The following is a 23,400-nucleotide window of genomic DNA, read 5'->3' as shown; positions in this document are numbered from 1 at the left end:
AAACAAAGCAGACTGTGTGGTGACGGAACTCCAGGTTGACAGAGCCTTGTCCTTGTTTCAAACAATGTTCTAACAAGGTGCTGAACAGAGTGCCAGTGGCACAAAGGATAACGCTTATGACTATGGATGAGAAGATTCTAGCTTACGGAAACCATGAGACTATATGAGATCAGAAAGAACTGAAGTTTGTGCAGACTGGCCCTCACAAGTGATATCTCCCATATGGTCTAGCGGTCAGGATTCCTGGTTTTCACCCAGCGGCCCGGCTTGGACTCCTGGTATAGGAAGGCTTGAGCGTTTTTGCTTCTGCCCTTTTTGGCCAGCAGTCGGACTGTAGCAACCTTAAGAGGGTCGGCTTGTGGAAAGCTCTCATAAGCCTTCGATAGCTCAGTTGGTAGAGCGGAGGACTGTAGGTGGGTTGTTGGCAATCCTTAGGTCGCTGGTTCGACTCCGGCTCGAAGGAGATCTTTTGCGCTCAGAGCTGCTTTCATACCTGTGCAGTTCGAAAATATCTTTGTCGCTAGAGCTCAAAGTTCACCATAGAGGTGAAAAGGAAGTTCCCTGACCAGGAATCGAACCCGGGCCGCGGCGGTGAGAGCGCCGAATCCTAACCACTAGACCACCAGGGATGGCTGGCAGAATTTTGCCCTCAAGCCTAACTGTGGGCCTCCACGCAAGTATGCCGCAGCTGCTCTGTCAAAAATAAATCTAATGCTTGTAACCTCCTCCTGGCGAGGAGAATGTCTCAGACCCTGGATCACAGTTCTTCTAGGGAGGGACTGTCACATGCTCTGTGAGAGCATACTATAGACACCACAACTTACCATAATAACAAAGCACAGCATGTGTTGAATGAACTCCGTGTTGACAGAGCCGTGTCCTTATAACAAGCAACAAGCTAACGATGACAAGCTAAGCTGAGAGGGCCAGTGGCGCAATGGATAACGCGTCTGACTACGGATCAGAAGATTCTAGGTTCGACTCCTGGCTGGCTCGCTTTGGTGTTTTTGCTTTGCTGTCAGTCAGTGCACTGCGGTCGCCTTTCCCCCCGCTGGAGCTGTTCAGTTCCACTCTGGAGTGAATCGAGTTTCTGGGGCCGCCAGCACAGAGCCCGTGGGGTGCTCCCCTGGTTTCAAAGGCTGTCCCAACTGCTGATTTTTCTTAACGTCTACTACAGCTACACCAACCGTAAACCCAGCCAACTTTTTGCAAAAGTCCCTACCACTTTGAAGTCACCCAGCCAACTTGCAGCGTAATCTCTTCCTCTTGTAAGTCTCTGAGCTGCAGCAATATCTAAGTGCTCTGATAAAACATGCATAAAATAAACTATGGCTTTTAACCTCCTCTTGGAGAGGAGAGAGTCTCCGACCCTGGATCTCAGGTCTTCTATGGAGGGACTGTCATGAATCCTGTAAGAGCATCCCATCCACACAACCTCTTGCCATAAAAACAAAGCAGACTGTGTGGTGACGGAACTCCAGGTTGACAGAGCCTTGTCCTTGTTTCAAACAATGTTCTAACAAGGTGCTGAACAGAGTGCCAGTGGCACAAAGGATAACGCTTATGACTATGGATGAGAAGATTCTAGCTTACGGAAACCATGAGACTATATGAGATCAGAAAGAACTGAAGTTTGTGCAGACTGGCCCTCACAAGTGATATCTCCCATATGGTCTAGCGGTCAGGATTCCTGGTTTTCACCCAGCGGCCCGGCTTGGACTCCCGGTATAGGAAGGCTTGAGCGTTTTTGCTTCTGCCCTTTTTGGCCAGCAGTCGGGCTGTAGCAACCTTAAGAGGGTCGGCTTGTGGAAAGCTCTCATAAGCCTTCGATAGCTCAGTTGGTAGAGCGGAGGACTGTAGGTGGGTTGTTGGCAATCCTTAGGTCGCTGGTTCGACTCCGGCTCGAAGGAGATCTTTTGCGCTCAGAGCTGCTTTCATACCTGTGCAGTTCGAAAATATCTTTGTCGCTAGAGCTCAAAGTTCACCATAGAGGTGAAAAGGAAGTTCCCTGACCGGGAATCGAACCCGGGCTGCGGCGGTGAGAGCGCCGAATCCTAACCACTAGACCACCAGGGAAGGCTGGCAGAATTTTGCCCTCAAGCCTAACTGTGGGCCTCCACGCAAGTATGCTGCAGCTTCTCTGTTAAAAATAAATCTAATGCTTGTAACCTCCTCCTGGCGAGGAGAAAGTCTAAGACCCTGGTTCACAGTTCTTCTAGGGAGGGACTGTCACATGCTCTGTGAGAGCATCCTATCGACACCACAACTTGCCATAATAACAAAGCACAGCATGTGTTGAATGAACTCCGTGTTGACAGAGCCTTGTCCTTATTACAAGCAACAAGCTAATGATGACAAACTAAGCAGACAGCAACCTTAAGAGGGTGGGCTTGTGGAAAGCTCTCGTAAGCCTTCGGTAGACCACCAGGGAAGGCTGGCAGAATTTTGCCCTCAAGCCTAACTGTGGGCCTCCACGCAAGTATGCTGCAGCTGCTCTGTTAAAAATAAATCTAATGCTTGTAACCTCCTCCTGGCGAGGAGAAAGTCTCAGACCCTGGATCACAGTTCTTCTAGGGAGGGACTGTCACATGCTCTGTGAGAGCATACTATCGACACCACAACTTGCCATAATAACAAAGCACAGCATGTGTTGAATGAACTCCGTGTTGACAGGGCCTCCACGCAAGTATGCTGCAGCTGCTCTGTCAAAAATAAATCTAATGCTTGTAACCTCCTCCTGGCGAGGAGAAAGTCTCAGACCCTGGATCACAGTTCTTCTAGGGAGGGACTGTCACATGCTCTGTGAGAGCATACTATAGACACCACAACTTACCATAATAACAAAGCACAGCATGTGTTGAATGAACTCCTTATAACAAGCAACAAGCTAACGATGACAAGCTAAGCTGAGAGGGCCAGTGGCGCAATGGATAACGCGTCTGACTACGGATCAGAAGATTCTAGGTTCGACTCCTGGCTGGCTCGCTTTGGTGTTTTTGCTTTGCTGTCAGTCAGTGCACTGCGGTCGCCTTTCCCCCCGCTGGAGCTGTTCAGTTCCACTCTGGAGTGAATCGAGTTTCTGGGGCCGCCAGCACAGAGCCCGTGGGGTGCTCCCCTGGTTTCAAAGGCTGTCCCAACTGCTGATTTTTCTTAACGTCTACTACAGCTACACCAACCGTAAACCCAGCCAACTTTTTGCAAAAGTCCCTACCACTTTGAAGTCACCCAGCCAACTTGCAGCATAATCTCTTCCTCTTGTAAGTCTCTGAGCTGCAGCAATACCTAAGTGCTCTGATAAAACATGCATAAAATAAACTATGGCTTTTAACCTCCTCTTGGAGAGGAGAGTCTCCGACCCTGGATCTCAGGTCTTCTATGGAGGGACTGTCAGAGTTTTGCCCTCAAGCCTAACTGTGGGCCTCCACGCAAGTATGCTGCAGCTTCTCTGTTAAAAATAAATCTAATGCTTGTAACCTCCTCCTGGCGAGGAAAAAGTCTAAGACCCTGGTTCACAGTTCTTCTAGGGAGGGACTGTCACATGCTCTGTGAGAGCATCCTATTGACACCACCACTTGCCATAATAACAAAGCACAGCATGTGTTGAATGAACTCCGTGTTGACAGAGCCTTGTCCTTATTACAAGCAACAAGCTAATGATGACAAACTAAGCAGACAGCAACCTTAAGAGGGTGGGCTTGTGGAAAGCTCTCGTAAGCCTTCGGTAGACCACCAGGGAAGGCTGGCAGAATTTTGCCCTCAAGCCTAACTGTGGGCCTCCATGCAAGTATGCCGCAGCTGCTCTGTCAAAAATAAATCTAATGCTTGTAACCTCCTCCTGGCGAGGAGAATGTCTCAGACCCTGGATCACAGTTCTTCTAGGGAGGGACTGTCACATGCTCTGTGAGAGCCTACTATCGACACCACAACTTGCCATAATAACAAAGCACAGCATGTGTTGAATGAACTCCGTGTTGACAGAGCCGTGTCCTTATCAGAATCAGAATCAGAATCAGTTTTATTGCCAAGTGTGCTTCACACACACAAGGAATTTGTTTTGGCTACAGAAGCTTCCAGTGTACATAAAGTGACAAGTGACAACACAAAATAATAACAAAAACAAAAAAAATAAAATAAAATAATAATAAAAAATGATGAACATTAAACAGATGCGGTTAGTGAAGAAACCTGGATGTTGAGTTGTATGTACAGATTGTTATAAATATACAGGTTATAAGGTGCTGTGTACAAGTGCGAATGTAGACAGTATTGCATTGTATATTGTTATAAGGTGCTGTGTACAAGTGCGTATGAGAAAGTATTGCACATATTTATTGCACAGTAGGGAAATATTTAACTGTTCATAAGGTAGACAGCCTGAGGAAAGAAACTTTTCCTGTGTCTGGCTGTTTTTGTGCTCGGTGCTCTGAAGCGCCGACCAGACGGTAACAGTTCGAACAGGTAGTGTGCTGGGTGTGAGGCATCCAGAGTGATTTTGCGAGCCCTTTTACTCACTCTGGAAGAGTACAGTTCTTGAAGTGTAGGAAGGGTAGTGCCAGTGATTCGTTCAGCAGTCCGGACTATTCGCTGTAGTCTACGGAGGTCAGTTTTGGCAGCTGAGCCGAACCAGACGGTGATTGAAGTGCAGAGGATGGATTGGATGACAGCTGAGTAGAACTGTACGAGCAGCTCCTGTGGCAGGTTGAACTTCCTCAGCTGACGAAGGAAGTACAATCTCTGCTGGGCTTTCTTCACAATAGAGTCTATATGAGTGTCCCACTTCAGATCCTGAGAGATGGTGGTGCCCAGGAACCTGAATGACTCTACTGCAGCCACAGTGCTGTTCATGATGGTGAGTGGGGGGAGTGCAGGGGGGTTTGTCCTGAAGTCCACTATCATCTCCACTGTTTTGAGCGTGTTCAGCTCCAGGTTGTTGTATCTGCACCATAACGCCAGCCGCTCCACCTCCTGTCTGTATGCAGACTCGTCACCGTTCTGGATGAGGCCGATAACAGTAGTGTCGTCTGCAAACTTAATGAGTTTGATGGAGGGGTCTTTTTTATTACAAGCAACAAGCTAACATTGACAAACTAAGCAGACAGCAACCTTAAGAGGGTGGGCTTGTGGAAAGCTCTCGTAAGCCTTCGGTAGACCACCAGGGAAGGCTGGCAGAATTTTGCCCTCAAGCCTAACTGTGGGCCTCCACGCAAGTATGCTGCAGCTGCTCTGTCAAAAATAAATCTAATGCTTGTAACCTCCTCCTGGCGAGGAGAAAGTCTCAGACCCTGGATCACAGTTCTTCTAGGGAGGGACTGTCACATGCTCTGTGAGAGCATACTATAGACACCACAACTTACCATTATAACAAAGCACAGCATGTGTTGAATGAACTCCGTGTTGACAGAGCCGTGTCCTTATAACAAGCAACAAGCTAACGATGACAAGCAAAGCTGAGAGGGCCAGTGGCGCAATGGATAACGCGTCTGACTACGGATCAGAAGATTCTATGTTCGACTCCTGGCTGGCTCGCTTTGGTGTTTTTGCTTTGCTGTCAGTCAGTGCACTGCGGTCGCCTTTCCCCCCGCTGGAGCTGTGCAGTTCCACTCTGGAGTGAATCGAGTTTCTGGAGCCGCCAGCACAGAGCCCGTGGGGTGCTCCCCTGGTTTCAAAGGCTGTCCCAACTGCTGATTTTTCTTAACGTCTACTACAGCTACACCAACCGTAAACCCAGCCAACTTTTTGCAAAAGTCCCTACCACTTTGAAGTCACCCAGCCAACTTGCAGCGTAATCTCTTCCTCTTGTAAGTCTCTGAGCTGCAGCAATATCTAAGTGCTCTGATAAAACATGCATAAAATAAACTATGGCTTTTAACCTCCTCTTGGAGAGGAGAGAGTCTCCGACCCTGGATCTCAGGTCTTCTATGGAGGGACTGTCAGGAATCCTGTAAGAGCATCCCATCCACACAACCTCTTGCCATAAAAACAAAGCAGACTGTGTGGTGACGGAACTCCAGGTTGACAGAGCCTTGTCCTTGTTTCAAACAATGTTCTAACAAGGTGCTGAACAGAGTGCCAGTGGCACAAAGGATAACGCTTATGACTATGGATGAGAAGATTCTAGCTTACGGAAACCATGAGACTATATGAGATCAGAAAGAACTGAAGTTTGTGCAGACTGGCCCTCACAAGTGATATCTCCCATATGGTCTAGTGGTCAGGATTCCTGGTTTTCACCCAGCGGCCCGGCTTGGACTCCCGGTATAGGAAGGCTTGAGCGTTTTTGCTTCTGCCCTTTTTGGCCAGCAGTCGGACTGTAGCAACCTTAAGAGGGTCGGCTTGTGGAAAGCTCTCATAAGCCTTCGATAGCTCAGTTGGTAGAGCGGAGGACTGTAGGTGGGTTGTTGGCAATCCTTAGGTCGCTGGTTCGACTCCGGCTCGAAGGAGATCTTTTGCGCTCAGAGCTGCTTTCATACCTGTGCAGTTCGAAAACATCTTTGTCGCTAGAGCTCAAAGTTCACCATAGAGGTGAAAAGGAAGTTCCCTGACCGGGAATCGAACCCAGGCCGCGGCGGTGAGAGCGCCGAATCCTAACCACTAGACCACCAGGGAAGGCTGGCAGAATTTTGCCCTCAAGCCTAACTGTGGGCCTCCACGCAAGTATGCCGCAGCTGCTCTGTCAAAAATAAATCTAATGCTTGTAACCTCCTCCTGGCGAGGAGAATGTCTCAGACCCTGGATCACAGTTCTTCTAGGGAGGGACTGTCACATGCTCTGTGAGAGCCTACTATCGACACCACAACTTGCCATAATAACAAAGCACAGCATGTGTTGAATGAACTCCGTGTTGACAGAGCCGTGTCCTTATTACAAGCAACAAGCTAACGTTGACAAACTAAGCAGACAGCAACCTTAAGAGGGTGGGCTTGTGGAAAGCTCTCGTAAGCCTTCGGTAGACCACCAGGGAAGGCTGGCAGAATTTTGCCCTCAAGCCTAACTGTGGGCCTCCACGCAAGTATGCTGCAGCTGCTCTGTCAAAAATAAATCTAATGCTTGTAACCTCCTCCTGGCGAGGAGAAAGTCTCAGACCCTGGATCACAGTTCTTCTAGGGAGGGACTGTCACATGCTCTGTGAGAGCATACTATAGACACCACAACTTACCATAATAACAAAGCACAGCATGTGTTGAATGAACTCCGTGTTGACAGAGCCGTGTCCTTATTACAAGCAACAAGCTAACGATGACAAACTAAGCAGACAGCAACCTTAAGAGGGTGGGCTTGTGGAAAGCTCTCGTAAGCCTTCGGTAGACCACCAGGGAAGGCTGGCAGAATTTTGCCCTCAAGCCTAACTGTGGGCCTCCACGCAAGTATGCTGCAGCTTCTCTGTTAAAAATAAATCTAATGCTTATAACCTCCTCCTGGCGAGGAGAAAGTCTAAGACCCTGGTTCACAGTTCTTCTAGGGAGGAACTGTCACATGCTCTGTGAGAGCATCCTATCGACACCACAACTTGCCATAATAACAAAGCACAGCATGTGTTGAATGAACTCCGTGTTGACAGAGCCTTGTCCTTATTACAAGCAACAAGCTAATGATGACAAACTAAGCAGACAGCAACCTTAAGAGGGTGGGCTTGTGGAAAGCTCTCGTAAGCCTTCGGTAGACCACCAGGGAAGGCTGGCAGAATTTTGCCCTCAAGCCTAACTGTGGGCCTCCACGCAAGTATGCTGCAGCTGTTCTGTTAAAAATAAATCTAATGCTTGTAACCTCTTCCTGGCGAGGAGAAAGTCTCAGACCCTGGATCACAGTTCTTCTAGGGAGGGACTGTCACATGCTCTGTGAGAGCATACTATCGACACCACAACTTGCCATAATAACAAAGCACAGCATGTGTTGAATGAACTCCGTGTTGACAGAGCCGTGTCCTTATTACAAGCAACAAGCTAACGATGACAAGCTAAGCTGAGAGGGCCAGTGGCGCAATGGATAACGCGTCTGACTACGGATCAGAAGATTCTAGGTTCGACTCCTGGCTGGCTCGCTTTGGTGTTTTTGCTTTGCTGTCAGTCAGTGCACTGCTGTCGCCTTTCCCCCCGCTGGAGCTGTTCAGTTCCACTCTGGAGTGAATCGAGTTTCTGGGGCCGCCAGCACAGAGCCCGTGGGGTGCTCCCCTGGTTTCAAAGGCTGTCCCAACTGCTGATTTTTCTTAACGTCTACTACAGCTACACCAACCGTAAACCCAGCCAACTTTTTGCAAAAGTCCCTACCACTTTGAAGTCACCCAGCCAACTTGCAGCATAATCTCTTCCTCTTGTAAGTCTCTGAGCAGCAGCAATACCTAAGTGCTCTGATAAAACATGCATAAAATAAACTATGGCTTTTAACCTCCTCTTGGAGAGGAGAGAGTCTCCGACCCTGGATCTCAGGTCTTCTATGGAGGGACTGTCAGAATTTTGCCCTCAAGCCTAACTGTGGGCCTCCACGCAAGTATGCTGCAGCTTCTCTGTTAAAAATAAATCTAATGCTTGTAACCTCCTCCTGGCGAGGAGAAAGTCTAAGACCCTGGTTCACAGTTCTTCTAGGGAGTGTAAGGCCCATCTATTTTTCTATGATGGAACTAACAGCATGGGCGAAGGTTAAATGCATGTAAGCCTTTTAGCACATGTGAAAAGAAATATTTTTATTCATTATGATTTATTTTAATTTGTTTCCAACTCCGAATTTTAATCTGACTCCAATTCATAATAATTTTAGATTTATCTAATTCAAGCTGATTACCTTATAGGTTGTGATTCGGTCTAATTTAGATTGATTAACCTAATAAATCCTTATTCTCAAGTAATGGTTCATCATTTACCCGAAGTCGCTTAGAGTCAGTATGCTGGCCAGTTACATCTGCTCACGGACACAACCTCGCCAGTTCCGATTCTTAGCCGATAAGCTAATTTCCTTTAAATAATAATAGGCCGCCCCATGCTTGCACATATTTAAAGAAAAGTTTAATTTAGCTTAGTCAAAGAATATAACTGAAAGCTACTTCCTTTAAGCAATAATTGGCCGCCCCATGCTTGCACATATTTAAAGAAAGTTGTATTTAGCCCCCTAATTTATATTATACTAAGTCAGTGATTGTCAGAAATCATCAGGTCTCTAATGCTGTGCCCATGCTCCATCCATTGATCCTGAATGTATGACAAATCCTGGTCGTAAGCTGCGGAAACATCAGCCAAAACAATCTACTAGATTTAAATGATTTCAGGAGATATTAGAGTTAAACAAGAATTTTACATTTATTTGTCAGGCAAAGATTTTCCATTCCAATTCACATAACTAAACAAAATAAGCCAATCAAGATTGTACAACATCAATTATTCGAAGATACATTTAAGTTAGAGATTAATACCTGACCGTGTAGAAATACATTGCAGCATATAAGTCCTGATGCAGAGCTCAGAGACTCACAAACTGCAATGGGGTATCCTGCCTACAGAATCCCCCAGACACTTCTGCACCCTTTGCCTAAATACTCAAATCATCATAAATTCAAGACAATAAAAGCGTCACCAAGCCTCTTGCCTGGTCATGAGTTGATACAAAGACCATTTTCCCTGGAGTGGAGCATCTGGCAAAGATCTTATCAATGAAATTAAGACCACTTTACCAATCACACAGAGACATTTAAAATGACACTAAGCATGACAAGTTAAAATTCACAAATACTGCAAATATACAACTTATATCATTTCACCATAGAAGCTTGAAATCTGGTCATTCCTGAGTAGCCTTTTAATAACCCAGGCCGTATAACTGGGGAGGGTAAGAGGGCCTGAGGATAGGTGATGGGTCACTGTCCAGATGGCTTTCTCGAGATCCTCTCTGAAGATTATAAAGTTTAATTGTTTTACAGCCTGTTAGTTCTCGTGGTCTGATTTTTAGAGAATTTCACAGCAGTTTTCAGACAGTAAACTCCAGGACAAAGAGGGGGGGCTCAGGATGCATGATCGAGACAACCCGAACAACTGGTTTCCTAGCTGATCTTCTTCTCAGATTAGAAAGTTTATTGTTTTAGTGCTTGACCATTCTTGTGGTCTTGTCTCGTGTGGCGCTACATAACCATTTTCAGGGTTTAATATTATAGAGAGATATAGCCATCCTTACAGGAGGGACTGTCACATGCTCTGTGAGAGCATCCTATCGACACCACAACTTGCCATAATAACAAAGCACAGCATGTGTTGAATGAACTCCGTGTTGACAGAGCCTTGTCCTTATTACAAGCAACAAGCTAATGATGACAAACTAAGCAGACAGCAACCTTAAGAGGGTGGGCTTGTGGAAAGCTCTCGTAAGCCTTCGGTAGACCACCAGGGAAGGCTGGCAGAATTTTGCCCTCAAGCCTAACTGTGGGCCTCCACGCAAGTATGCTGCAGCTGCTCTGTTAAAAATAAATCTAATGCTTGTAGGGAAGGAGAAGGAAGGGAAGGAGAGAGTCTCCGACCCTGGATCTCAGGTCTTCTATGGAGGGACTGTCAGGAATCCTGTAAGAGCATCCCATCCACACAACCTCTTGCCATAAAAACAAAGCAGACTGTGTGGTGACGGAACTCCAGGTTGACAGAGCCTTGTCCTTGTTTCAAACAATGTTCTAACAAGGTGCTGAACAGAGTGCCAGTGGCACAAAGGATAACGCTTATGACTATGGATGAGATGATTCTAGCTTACGGAAACCATGAGACTATATGAGATCAGAAAGAACTGAAGTTTGTGCAGACTGGCCCTCACAAGTGATATCTCCCATATGGTCTAGCGGTCAGGATTCCTGGTTTTCACCCAGCGGCCCGGCTTGGACTCCCGGTATAGGAAGGCTTGAGCGTTTTTGCTTCTGCCCTTTTTGGCCAGCAGTCGGACTGTAGCAACCTTAAGAGGGTCGGCTTGTGGAAAGCCCTCATAAGCCTTCGATAGCTCAGTTGGTAGAGCGGAGGACTGTAGGTGGGTTGTTGGCAATCCTTAGGTCGCTGGTTCGACTCCGGCTCGAAGGAGATCTTTTGCGCTCAGAGCTGCTTTCATACCTGTGCAGTTCGAAAATATCTTTGTCGCTAGAGCTCAAAGTTCACCATAGAGGTGAAAAGGAAGTTCCCTGACCGGGAATCGAACCCAGGCCGCGGCGGTGAGAGCGCCGAATCCTAACCACTAGACCACCAGGGAAGGCTGGCAGAATTTTGCCCTCAAGCCTAACTGTGGGCCTCCACGCAAGTATGCCGCAGCTGCTCTGTCAAAAATAAATCTAATGCTTGTAACCTCCTCCTGGCGAGGAGAATGTCTCAGACCCTGGATCACAGTTCTTCTAGGGAGGGACTGTCACATGCTCTGTGAGAGCATACTATCGACACCACAACTTGCCATAATAACAAAGCACAGCATTTAAACAACATTTACCGGTAGGAATGACGTCTTGGTTTACTCATTCTCTCTTTTTATTGCCGTATATACGGCTATTACACAATCATAATACACTGTGATAGCCTGGGTCGTTAGTTGCATTGTTTTGTTTTCTCACTACAATCGATCGGCTTAATCGAGCAGAGACCATCTCATTCAGGCGATCTCGGACCGATTGATTTGGTGCGGATTCGAGCGAGATTGCTGAATTCACATATGCCAAACGAATTGCGCTAACGGGGCAAACAAGACAGATTCCGAAACAAACGTCTATGTGTGAAAGCACCCTAAGATTGTATTTACACGCAATTGACAGACAGTCACAGCCAAACTTGTGTGACAAGGCAGCACTGGCCTGATTGGGCCAGTAACATTCTGTACACTGGCCCAAGCGTCTCGCACACTGACCCCGGGCCATTGGGCAGTCTGTCAAGCCCTGAATTATGTTTCCTTTGGTTTGTTCGGTTTGTTTTACTTCATAACAGGATCTGCTGCCTAATTGAAGGCATGTGATAGCGACACCCGGTGGTTATTCATTGAATAATGCATTCATTGAATGTTCATTTTTGTATAGTGGGCCAAATTCTATTGATATTTATAAAAAAACCTCGCAGGCCCCCATAGTTTGGACAGCCCTGGTCTATAGATTCTAACTATCAAAATGTAACTTGTTTTTGTGCCAATTTTGTTTTCTTTCCTTCGGTTTTTAGTTGAACAGAACATGTGTGAGCACCTCAGCTTTCTTGATAGCCTCTTATTCACCTGGTAGGTAACAAAGATGTTTTTCCCTCTAATTATAACTTGTGTTTGTGCATACAAATATGCATAAACATTCACAAAAGCATATATAAGATACCCTGTAACAAAACCTTTTCCTTTTGACACAGTAAAGCAATCCCATACTGGCCATTTTTGCTACTTTTGGCCTTTGTAGATAATTGTTTGTACATTAATCACAAATGGATGAGAAACACTGTAACTTCAAACTCATTTGTGTTAATTCCAGGTGCTGTGAAATGTTGTGTATAATCTGCAGAGGTAATCAGGTGTAAAGTGCTATATATCTGATCCAGTCCTCCAGCATATTTTTTTGCTTCAAATTAAAGTCTTTTACACTAAAAGCATTATGAAATTGGTCTTTTGTCGGTGATAATTGATTTATATTATCTGAAATATAACTAATTGTATTATATTTAAATGTTATACATTTAATTAGTGTGAATTATCAATTAATATGAAAATATACATTTAAATATGCATCTAATTTTGCTTCAATATATAAAGATTTTACTGTGTATTGACCTGTTTGTGAAGCTAAATCTTTAACTTAAGTTGATCGATTTGCACTGATATTATGTTTTAAATTGCCGTCTTAAACATTTGCTGCATCAGCAGTGTTTATTTCTGGATTGTAAATGTATTCAGATTCATTATATTTTATATTATGATATATCTATAATCTACAACAAAGAACTGAATTGCACTGACTCTGGAAAAATGAGTCAAACTAACTCTCATGTGTCTTTGTGATTGGCTGTTTACTGCACTTGTGTGTGGTGAGATTGGCTGTTTGCTGCACGTCACACTTTCAGCTGCGTATGCTCAAGAGTTGATCACAAACTAAAATCAAGTCAACAGGAAAGGTTTATATCAAGCAATGTCAAATCAGTTAACATCGTTGAGACCAGGTTGGGTTTATTTGATTTTGTCAACTTCCAGAGCTTCCTCACTTAACCAGGAGGAGGGAAGATGCACTCAATCTGCATAGTGACATTCTGAAATCCAATTGAAACTAGCCCAATAGACAAAAGTAATCAATGCAACCGAACCAATGCACAAAAAAATCACAACACATTAAAACGTTACCAAGACAGACACACACAAGAGGTTTTTTTGTTGCTATGGGCACAAATCAAGCAACATGTAACAAACTAATCAAGAAAGCAACTTCTAGTCACAAACTTCCACAGCACAGCAGCTTCTAAATGCACCCACTCTGTCTCAGGCAGGCTCATATCTAGTAGCAGCTGGGCATAGTTAATCTGAAAGCAAGTTAGGCTGCGGTCATACAGAGTTTTTTGCTTGCGAAATTATGTTGTACAGCACTGCGAAAAGGGGCGGGATAAAACATTATGATTAGACGTTAATAAAAGCAAGCAATTACTCCATATTTAAATTTCATGTCCAGAGAGGTCATTTTTTGATCGTCTATTCGTCTCATGCTCTCACATGGTGCCATTTCAAGCTTTGGTCTTACCTTTGTCGTGTTATCCACTATCAAATCTGTCATCCATCTATATATTTAGAACTAGGAAATAATTATATCACAAGTGAAATTATTGTATAGACAGTTTATACAAGGTAATTCAACGACAAGAGTTCACTTTCATATCTACACAATGCAGAACTTTTAATGTGATTAACCTGTTACACCTACACCAACTACAGCATTTCTCAGACTTCTTTTTCACCATGGTGTAATTACAGTGGTGGACATCACATAAAACAACAACTGCACTTACTCCTGTAACTTGTTTTCAACAATGAATTTACATCTTTGTGTCACATATTCATTTAAATAAATGGATCATCATCATGTGCAGTTATCTTTATTAATAGATGCCTTATAGGCCAGACCATTAACTGGATAGAATTGTTTTACATATAAGAAACCTGTTAACAGGTATAGCTGTTCATGCCAATACCAACTTGATAGCCTAAAGCATTACATAAACAGGACCTGCCGTACATCTCTTAAGACAAATAAGCAAAGGTGTCTATAACAATACATGCTTGATTTCCCAAATCATTACAATTGTTACATCTGAATGGTGCCTTTTCACATATTTTTAAAAGCTAGACAACCATTAGTAAGCATAGTTCTTCACCAATACCAGTTTAATACCTCTCAGTATTATTAAACCACACTGAACTGAGCTAAACTGAATTGAATTTAAACACTGAAAACTGAACTACACTTTCAATTTACTATGATCTTCTATGTGAAGCTGCTTTGACACAATCTACATTGTAAAAGTGCTTTACAAATAAAGGTGAATTGAATTGAGTATGTGTGTAAGAGAGTGATGTTTGTAACTGTTGCAAGAAAACTCCAGAAAACATGTTGTTCTCCATGAACTACTATGGGTGATTCTATAGTTGCAGGTATATTTAGAGCCATCCTTTTTTCAGCTTTTAAAAAAATTACATTTTTGATTATTAAAAAAAATGCGTTCATCACTTTCATAAATCACTGTAAAAAGTCAGAATTCTGAAAAAAATCTCCTAATTAGTCAGTGTATTTTCCCATCTTGTATCATTGTGCATCATTTTAATTTTACATTTATAAACTATGAACTGTCAATACTGTTACACCAATTACAAAAGGAAAACTGAATAATTTATTAATTACATAATGGACAATTGTCAAAATATTTGAATCCTGATTTCATTAGTGTCATATGATCTTTCCACTTCAAATAGAATGTTTGGCTAAAAAGTTGACTAAAACTAAATATTATTACTGTCAATTCAGTTACAATTTAGTAACTACCCATAATCATTTTTCTTGCTATGATATATTTTTATTACTAAATTCATCCATAACAGAGTTGACAAATAATATATAAGAAAAACTTTTTATTCCCTAAAAGTAAAACATTTAATCATTTATGTTTGGCAAAAGCTGAATTATAAAAGCTGAATATGCTTTCACTAAGATGCTGGAAATAATTGCTGTTTTTAAAGTTTTATTCTTCAACATTTTGAAATATCAAATATACATGCAATATAATCACCCATATTGCTTTAAATGCATATAATAATGTTTACAGTAACTGTAGTGTTGTTGCGATGCTGGAATTTCCAGCTTTGAGATAATACCTTCAAAAAATATCATTTTCTATACTTTGTGATTTAAAAAAAATCTTAATATTATTAGGAATTATTATTTAATGCACCAGAGCCAATATGGTCATCAGTATTTTTAATAAATATAAGCAAATGTTTGAATAGCAGATCTTTGCATATTAGCCTACTTGTTAGTGTTAGATTGCTAATACATGATCATTTTAAAGGCCTGTGCACAGCGGGACACTTTTTGCTCGTGTTTTCCGTCAACATTTAACACCTCGTGACTAAATAAAGGGCGTCAATGTGATCGTGCACACCAACGAGCAAAACGGCAAACGTAAAAGCATCATTTAAAAAAACGCCTCATGCTCGTTTTTTTGTTTTGACGTGCCACGTTAAAACCTTCTCCACCAAATCAGTTGGCACATTTGTTTATGTGCACGGAGCTGCTGAAGTTACAGTAAACAGCACTTGGAGGCGCTCTAGCGCAAAGCTGTTAATGCGAGCGCACATTGAAGAAGACACCCAGAGGCGATATGAATGTGAAGCTGCTTATTGCTCTTTAAACAATATTCATTTCTTCATCGCTAGAGCTGGAGCTGCTGTTTGAACCATCCATAACAACAAGCGTGTCAACTTTGTCTTCTTCTTCTGTGTTACAAGCGGGTGTCAGAAGCTTAAAGTTGTGTAGCGCCATCTAACTTTAAGGAGTGATTTTGCGTACTCTTCTGCTTCACACAAATCGCTTGGGTTTAAATCCGGAAAAACGTCTTGAAAAACGTTGACGATAAACGCAAACGATAAGCGTTCCAGTGTGTACGAGCCTTTAGCCTATCACAAACATTTTTCAGAACTTATTTAACATTTACGCACAGATGGCGTTTAGCCTGCTTTATCATAGAAATCTGTGTGTGTGTCAACCTGAACATCTTGAATTCTGTATATTCATTATTGAATCCTGAATTTTCAATATTGCATTACACTATCTTTAAACACAACAGTGAACAGGAGCAGTTTAAGTCATCTAGTGAATCTGTTTTTGACGTTTTTCCCTTGTCAGTTAAAAAGTCCAATAACTGAAGAGATTGCATATAATAATTCGAGAGATTTAAAGGAGGGAAAGAACAACACGCCAATCGACAGCACTTTACACAACTTTCGTATTTAATTAATCGAGTCAGTGATACTGAAATGAGTTCAGTTACTAACATCTCGATATTGTTTATACAAGTGAGGGACACACAGTGAGGGACGCAGCGGCACGCGTCAAGAGAAGAGATCTCGTTTAAAGAGAGCAAAGCCAAAGCAAGATTATGAGTGGATATGTATCCAAATATTGATATTTTAACTCAAACTGCAACAAAGTGCTTTGATTGTGTTTGATTTTTGTATGTTGCACTTTGCACGAACTTCCCTACTGAAACTGCCTGTGATTTGTCAATTTCTGTGTCATTAATAGACAGTGAACTTAATATTCGCTCTTTTTCTTGTTTAAGCGAACCACACACATCTCCCGATGATCCTACTCAGTGCTGCTGAACTATTCGCTTTCTTTAAGACTTTCTGTTGTATGAATTACGACTGCATGAAATTATATAAAAGTGAAGTGTGCTTGGTAATACGTGCTGAGGCGTGTGATGCACACAGAAATCTGCGCTCGATGCTGAATTCGGTTCTCTTTATCTAATGCAGCTTGAATGGTTTAAAATGATTCAAACGGAATACTTTAATCAAGATTGTAAATTACTCTGGTTTGCCGAAACATGTTTTTAAAGCTCACGGTCACATCGTAAGCTGCTTTCACAGTTATGAAATGCATCGCAAAAAATTGTTATCTGATGTGGGACCAGGGTGGGCCAAGCTTCTGATTGGGTGGGCCAGGCCCACCCTGGCCCCCCTGTGGAGCCGGGCCTGGCACTTCATACTTGTTTATGCATGTAAGGCCTACTTTGTATATCTTTTTGAACATTTAATAAAAATAAAAACATTAAAATGAGATCAAGTATATAATCCCAAATCTTATATTTGAAAACGTTGGAATAGAGTTTATTTTAAAGTGTGACTGAGATTATTAAACTCATATTAGGCTTCAAAACTCTATTTGTTTTAAAGTCTCTTCTTTCAGTTTCTATTTTGCCCACCTAACATTGCTGGTTAGTAAAAGTCATACATATATATGAAGAGTTTGGTTGCAAAATGCGATAAATGCCATTTTTTTGACATTTGGTTTTATTATTGGAAATCACTGTTCAGATGTACCTTAATCTATGTGTGAATCACTGCCATTAATAACATTTAAGAATGTACACTTTAGTTCTAGTACAAAATGTATTTTTTTTTTACAAAACGCGATATCCACCAGACTAGTCTCTTTACAAAGTGCGATATAACGGTTATAGACCGTTCAGGAATCTGCGCAAGCTCAGCATCCTGTGGGAAGAGAGTCACCGCCGGGGAAGTGCTCAGAGTTTGCTCATTGATTTAGAGATAAAATCAAAACAAAAAACACATTTTTAAAAAAAGGATTCAATAGACTAACCAAAAAACCTTTACCATTTAATTGTTTATACTGTCGACGAGCTGTCAGTCACGTAAGCTACGTCACTGATCAACAGCTGTCTGTCAGTCAGAGAATCAAAAAAGCTCCAGAGTCAAGCTAATGTCATGGATTTCAATGACGGATTGGAGCTGGTCATTCCAGCTGCTGTTGGGAGAAAGAGGAAGGCATCTAAACAAAATCATCAAAGGGAGAAGACCAAACGGGCAAGGCATTCAGGGAAAACATCCGAAGATTAATTATGGTCATCGTGCCAGAAATATTGGTCTGTGTCGTGTTGACAAACTGTCAGACGAAGATGAAGCCTACATCACAAAAATGTATAAAAACACAACAAAAGTGGTCCAGGATAAAAGACTCCTGGCGCAACCGCCTAGCAATACCTTAGCAAACACCTAGCAACGTCTTAGCAACCACCTAGGAACGCCTTAGCAACCGCCTAGCAACCACCTAGCAACTCCTTAGCAACTGCCTAGTAACCACATAGCAACCACCTAGCAACTCCTTAGCAACCGCCTAGCAACCACCTAGCAACACCTTAGCAACCACCTAGCAACACCTTAGCAACCGCCTAGCAACTGCCTAGCAACCACCTTAGCAACACCTTAGCAACCGCATACCCACCACCTAGCAACACCTTAGCAACCACCTAGCAACACCTTAGCAACTGCCTAGCAACCACCTAGCAACACCTTAGCAACCGCCTAGCAACCACCTAGCAACACCTTAGCAACCGCCTAGCAACCACCTAGCAACACCTTAGCAACCACCTACAACAGCTTAGCAACACCTTAGCAACCGCCTAGCAACACCTTTGCAACCGCCTAGAAACCACCTAGCAACACCTTAGCAACCGCATACCCACCACCTAGCAACACCTTACCAACCACTTAGCAACACCTTGGCAACCATCTTAGCAACTGCCTAGCAACATCTTAGCAACCACCTAGCAACACCTTAGCAACCACCTAGCAACACCCTAGCAACCACCTAGCAACACCTTAGCAACCGCCTAGCAACCACCTAGCAACACCTTAGCAACCGCATAGCAACCACCTAGCAACACCTTAGCAACCGCCTAGCAACACCTTAGCAACCACCTAGCAACACCCTAGCAACAACTTAGCAACCGCCTAGCAACACCTTAGCAACTGCATAGCAACCACCTAGCAACACCTTAGCAACCACATAGCAACCACCCAGCAACACCTTAGCAACCGCCTAGCAACCACCTAGCAACACCTTAGTAACCGCCTAGCAACTGCATAGCAACCACCTAGCAACACCTTAGCAACACCTTAGCAACCACATAGCAACCACCCAGCAACACATTAGCAACCACCTAGCAACACCTTAGCAACCGCCTAGCAACCACCTAGCAACACCTCAGCAACCGCCTAGCAACCACCTAGCAACACCTTAGCAACCACCTAGCAACAGCCTAGCAACACTTTAGCAACCGCCTAGCAACACCTTTGCAACCGCCTAGAAACCACCTAGCAACACCTTAGCAACCGCATACCCACCACCTAGCAACACCTTAGCAACCACTTAGCAACACCTTGGCAACCACCTTAGCAACCGCCTAGCAACATCTTAGCAACCACATAGCAACACCTTAGCAACTGCCTAGCAACCACCTAGCAACACCTTAGCAACCGCCTAGCAACACCTTAGCAACCGCATAGCAACCACCTAGCAACACTCTAGCAACCACCTAGCAACACCTTAGCAACCACCTAGCAACACCTTAGCAACCGCATAGCAACCACCTAGCAACACCTTAGCAATTGCCTAGCAACCACCTAGTAACACCTTAGCAACCACCTAGCAACACCTTAGCAACCACCTAGCAACACCCTAGCAACCACCTTTTTTAGACGGCAAGATGGCGGCGCGTTCAGTTCGCGAAGCCCAGCGTCTCTCCAGTTTCTGCAATTTTGCAGTATTATTCCTGCTCATTTCGGGTCTGTTCGTACAGAACAGCAGTGCCTTTACATCGTACACCCGACAGGACATCTTGGATATTGGTTTGTGCACTCCGGACAGTTTTATTAACAATCTTCGACTCATCCCTGAGATCGCCAGAACACCCGGGCCTCACAGCCCTACACGGCCGGGCGGAAGTGCTCGAAGGCGGCGCAGAGAACGTAAACAAAGACGGGGGAAGCGCGGCGGGCTAAGAGCTAAGCTAAAGCTAACACCACACCGGCTCTCTTTACCCAGCATCTTTCTCGCCAATGTACGGTCACTGGTGAACAAAATGGATGAGATTCGACTGCGCATCAACCACAGCAAAAGATTATGGAACTGTAATGTCATGATTTTCACAGAAACATGGCTAAACAGCGGGATACCAGACAACGCTATATCGCTAACGGAGCATCAAACATTCCGAGCAGACAGAACGGCGGATGACTCCGGTAAGACCAGAGGCGGAGGATTATGCATTTATATCAACAAAGCTTGGTGCACAAACTCTGTCGTCGTTGGGAGACATTGCTCTGTTAACCTGGAATTTCTAATGGTTAAATGTAGACCGTTTTATCTGCCACGGGAGTTCACCTCCACCATAATAACTGCTGCTTATATCCCTCCCGACGCTGATGCCAAGCTTGCTATGAATGAACTTCATGCAGCCATCAGCAAACAACAGACTGCTCACCCGGAGGCTGCTTTTATTGTTGCGGGGGATTTTAATTACTCAAACTTAAAGACAGTGCTCCCCAAATTCCATCAGAACATTTTCTGCCACACAAGGGGAAACAAAACTTTAGACCAAGTTTACACAAACATGGCTGAAGCATATGCTGTGACCCCCCTTCCCCACTTGGGTCAATCAGATCACCTTTGTTTGTTTCTCACCCCCAAATACTCACCCATCGTCAACCGTGTGAAGCCATCAGTAAGGACCATCAAAGTGTGGCCAGCGGGGGTGGACTCCACACTCCAGGACAGGTTTGAACACACAGACTGGAGTATGTTTGCTTCCCAGGCCACATGTGGCTCTCACACAGACATTGACAGTTACACTTCCTCTGTTCTGGAATATATCAACACCACCATAGACAGTGTTACAACCCAGAAACAGATCACCACATACCCAAATCAAAAGCCATGGATGAATAAGGAGGTGCGCCTCCTGCTGAAGGCACGCAACACTGCATTCAGATCAGGGGATGCACAGGCCTACAGCACTTCCAGGGCTAATCTGAAGAGGGGCATCAAAAAGGCCAAGCACTGCTACAAGCTAAAGCTAGAGGAGCACTTTTCCAACTCTGATCCTCGGCGCATGTGGCAGGGCATCCAGGCCATCAGCAACTACAAACCCAGCCAGTCCACCCCCACAGCCACAAATGTCTCCTTCCTGAACGAGCTATATGACTTTTATGCCCGCTTTGAAAGAGACAATACAGAACCCTACACCAGGAACACTACCTCAACCGACCACTCAACTATCACACTCACCTCCTCAGAAGTCTACACCGCACTGAATCGGATCAATGTGCGTAAGGCTGCTGGACCAGACGGTATCCCTGGGCGCGTCCTCAAAGCATGTGCAGAACAGCTCACGGGGGTGTTCACAGACATTTTCAACCTGTCACTTAACCTAGCAACTGTGCCAACATGCTTTAAAACCACCTCTATTGTGCCGGTGCCCAAACACTCCAGCCCAACATGCCTGAATGACTATCGCCCTGTAGCACTCACACCCATCATCATGAAGTGCTTCGAGCGGTTGGTCCTGGCACATCTGAAAGACTCTCTGCCATCCACACTGGACCCACATCAGTTTGCCTACCGTGGCAACAGGAGCACAGAAGATGCCGTCTCCATAGCACTGCACTCTGTCCTCACACACCTGGACAATAAAAACACTTATGCACGAATGCTGTTTGTTGACTTCAGCTCAGCATTCAACACTGTCATACCCTCTAAGCTACTGATCAAACTCAGAGACCTGGATATCGACACGTCTCTCTGCAACTGGGTTATGGACTTTCTGACTAACAGACCTCAGAATGTTAGATCAGGCCACATCTGCTCCACCACCATCACACTCAACACTGGTGTACCACAGGGCTGCGTGCTGAGCCCCTTCCTCAACTCCCTTTTTACCATCGACTGTAGGCCTGTGAACAGATCCAACACCAACACGAAATTTGCAGATGACACCACAGTGATTGATCTAATCAGCAATAATGATGAGACTGCCTAAAGGGAGGAGATACAGCATCTGGCCACTTGGTGCACCGACAATAATCTGCTCCTTAACACCAACAAGACCAAGGAGCTCATTGTGGACTTCAGGAAGGGACGAACAGGCTCGTAAGATCCCATCCACATTAATGGGATGGCCGTTGAGCCTGTCTCATCCTTCAAGTTCCTGGGGACCCACATCTCAAAGGACCTTTCCTGGACCACCAACACCTCCAGCCTGGTCAAGAAGGCTCATCAGCGCCTATTCTTCTTGAGGCAACTTAAGAAGAACCAGCTTTCATCAGCCGTCCTGGTGAACTTCTACCGCTGCACAATAGAAAGCATCCTGACCAACTGCGTCACGGACTGGTATGGAAGCTGCTCTGTTGCTGAGCGTAAGGCACTGCAGCGGGTGGTGAAAACTGCCCAACGCATCACAGGGACTACACTGCCAGCCATTGAGGACATCCAGAAGAAACACTGTCTGCGCCGAGCACGCAGTATTCTTAAGGACACCTCTCACCCTGCTCACAGACTGTTCTCTCTCCTGCCTTCCGGCAGGCGCTTCAGGCTCCCCCGGACAAAAACCAGCAGACTGAGGAACAGCTTTTTCCCCAGAGCTGTCTTCCTTTTGAACTCTGCCCCTCACTGACTCTTTTGCCCCCCCCAATACACCCCCCACACTCCTCTAACTTATACTCCTCACAATCACTGCACTATTTAACATTTGCACATTTAAAGTTTGCACATATTCATTGCACTGATTCATTTACTTGAACTGTACATACCCACAGCACATGGACATTTGTAATTTGTAATTATGTTTATCTATCTGCCACTCCTGATTATTAATAGCATCCTGTACATATATTCACTTATGCAAATCTCTGTTCATAGCTAATACAACCTGTATATAATGTTCATAGTACATCCATCTGTAAATATCACCATAGTTTTTCTATAACTGCACTTTATAACTTATACCTGTATCCTGCACTTGCTGCTATTGCACTGCTGGTTAGACCTAAACTGCATTTCGTTGCCTTGTACTTGTACATGTGTAATGACAATAAAGTTGAATCTAATCTAATCTAATCTAGCAACAAATTAGCAACCGCCTAGCAACCACCTAGCAACACCTTAGCAACCGCATAGCAACCACCTAGCAACACCTTAGCAACCGCCTAGCAACATCTTAGCAACCACCTAGCAACACCCTAGCAACCACCTAGCAACACCTTAGCAACCGCATAGCAACCACCTAGCAACTGCCTAGCAACCACCTAGCAACACCTTAGCAACTGCATAGCAACCACCCAGAAACACCTTAGCAACCGCCTAGCAACCACCTAGCA

General features: G+C 44.3%; 11 non-coding genes across 11 annotated transcripts; 7 read left to right on the top strand and 4 right to left on the bottom strand.

Moving 5' to 3' along the window:
* Positions 1 to 376: 376 nt before the first annotated feature.
* Positions 377 to 463, top strand: trnay-gua (transfer RNA tyrosine (anticodon GUA)). Its single transcript is given in 2 exon segments — positions 377 to 413; positions 428 to 463. It is a non-coding gene; the product is annotated as a tRNA-Tyr (tRNA).
* A 94-nt stretch (positions 464 to 557) lies between these two features.
* On the bottom strand, positions 558 to 629 carry trnae-cuc (transfer RNA glutamic acid (anticodon CUC)). The gene has a single exon. It is a non-coding gene; the product is annotated as a tRNA-Glu (tRNA).
* Positions 630 to 923: 294 nt separating this feature from the next.
* Positions 924 to 996, top strand: trnar-acg (transfer RNA arginine (anticodon ACG)). The gene has a single exon. It is a non-coding gene; the product is annotated as a tRNA-Arg (tRNA).
* An 827-nt stretch (positions 997 to 1,823) lies between these two features.
* Positions 1,824 to 1,910, top strand: trnay-gua (transfer RNA tyrosine (anticodon GUA)). The gene is given in 2 exon segments: positions 1,824 to 1,860; positions 1,875 to 1,910. It is a non-coding gene; the product is annotated as a tRNA-Tyr (tRNA).
* A 94-nt stretch (positions 1,911 to 2,004) lies between these two features.
* Positions 2,005 to 2,076, bottom strand: trnae-cuc (transfer RNA glutamic acid (anticodon CUC)). Its single transcript has one exon. It is a non-coding gene; the product is annotated as a tRNA-Glu (tRNA).
* Positions 2,077 to 2,912: 836 nt separating this feature from the next.
* trnar-acg (transfer RNA arginine (anticodon ACG)) lies at positions 2,913 to 2,985 on the top strand. Its single transcript has one exon. It is a non-coding gene; the product is annotated as a tRNA-Arg (tRNA).
* A 3,368-nt stretch (positions 2,986 to 6,353) lies between these two features.
* On the top strand, positions 6,354 to 6,440 carry trnay-gua (transfer RNA tyrosine (anticodon GUA)). Its single transcript is given in 2 exon segments — positions 6,354 to 6,390; positions 6,405 to 6,440. It is a non-coding gene; the product is annotated as a tRNA-Tyr (tRNA).
* Positions 6,441 to 6,534: 94 nt separating this feature from the next.
* Positions 6,535 to 6,606, bottom strand: trnae-cuc (transfer RNA glutamic acid (anticodon CUC)). Its single transcript has one exon. It is a non-coding gene; the product is annotated as a tRNA-Glu (tRNA).
* Positions 6,607 to 7,965: 1,359 nt separating this feature from the next.
* trnar-acg (transfer RNA arginine (anticodon ACG)) lies at positions 7,966 to 8,038 on the top strand. The gene has a single exon. It is a non-coding gene; the product is annotated as a tRNA-Arg (tRNA).
* A 2,911-nt stretch (positions 8,039 to 10,949) lies between these two features.
* Positions 10,950 to 11,036, top strand: trnay-gua (transfer RNA tyrosine (anticodon GUA)). The gene is given in 2 exon segments: positions 10,950 to 10,986; positions 11,001 to 11,036. It is a non-coding gene; the product is annotated as a tRNA-Tyr (tRNA).
* Positions 11,037 to 11,130: 94 nt separating this feature from the next.
* trnae-cuc (transfer RNA glutamic acid (anticodon CUC)) lies at positions 11,131 to 11,202 on the bottom strand. The gene has a single exon. It is a non-coding gene; the product is annotated as a tRNA-Glu (tRNA).
* Positions 11,203 to 23,400: the final 12,198 nt, after the last annotated feature.

The sequence above is a fragment of the Danio aesculapii genome, chromosome 4 (genome assembly GCF_903798145.1).
Source record: "Danio aesculapii chromosome 4, fDanAes4.1, whole genome shotgun sequence".
In the NCBI taxonomy this organism is placed as follows: domain Eukaryota; kingdom Metazoa; phylum Chordata; class Actinopteri; order Cypriniformes; family Danionidae; genus Danio; species Danio aesculapii.
This window is presented reverse-complemented; position numbering and strand designations above follow the sequence as displayed.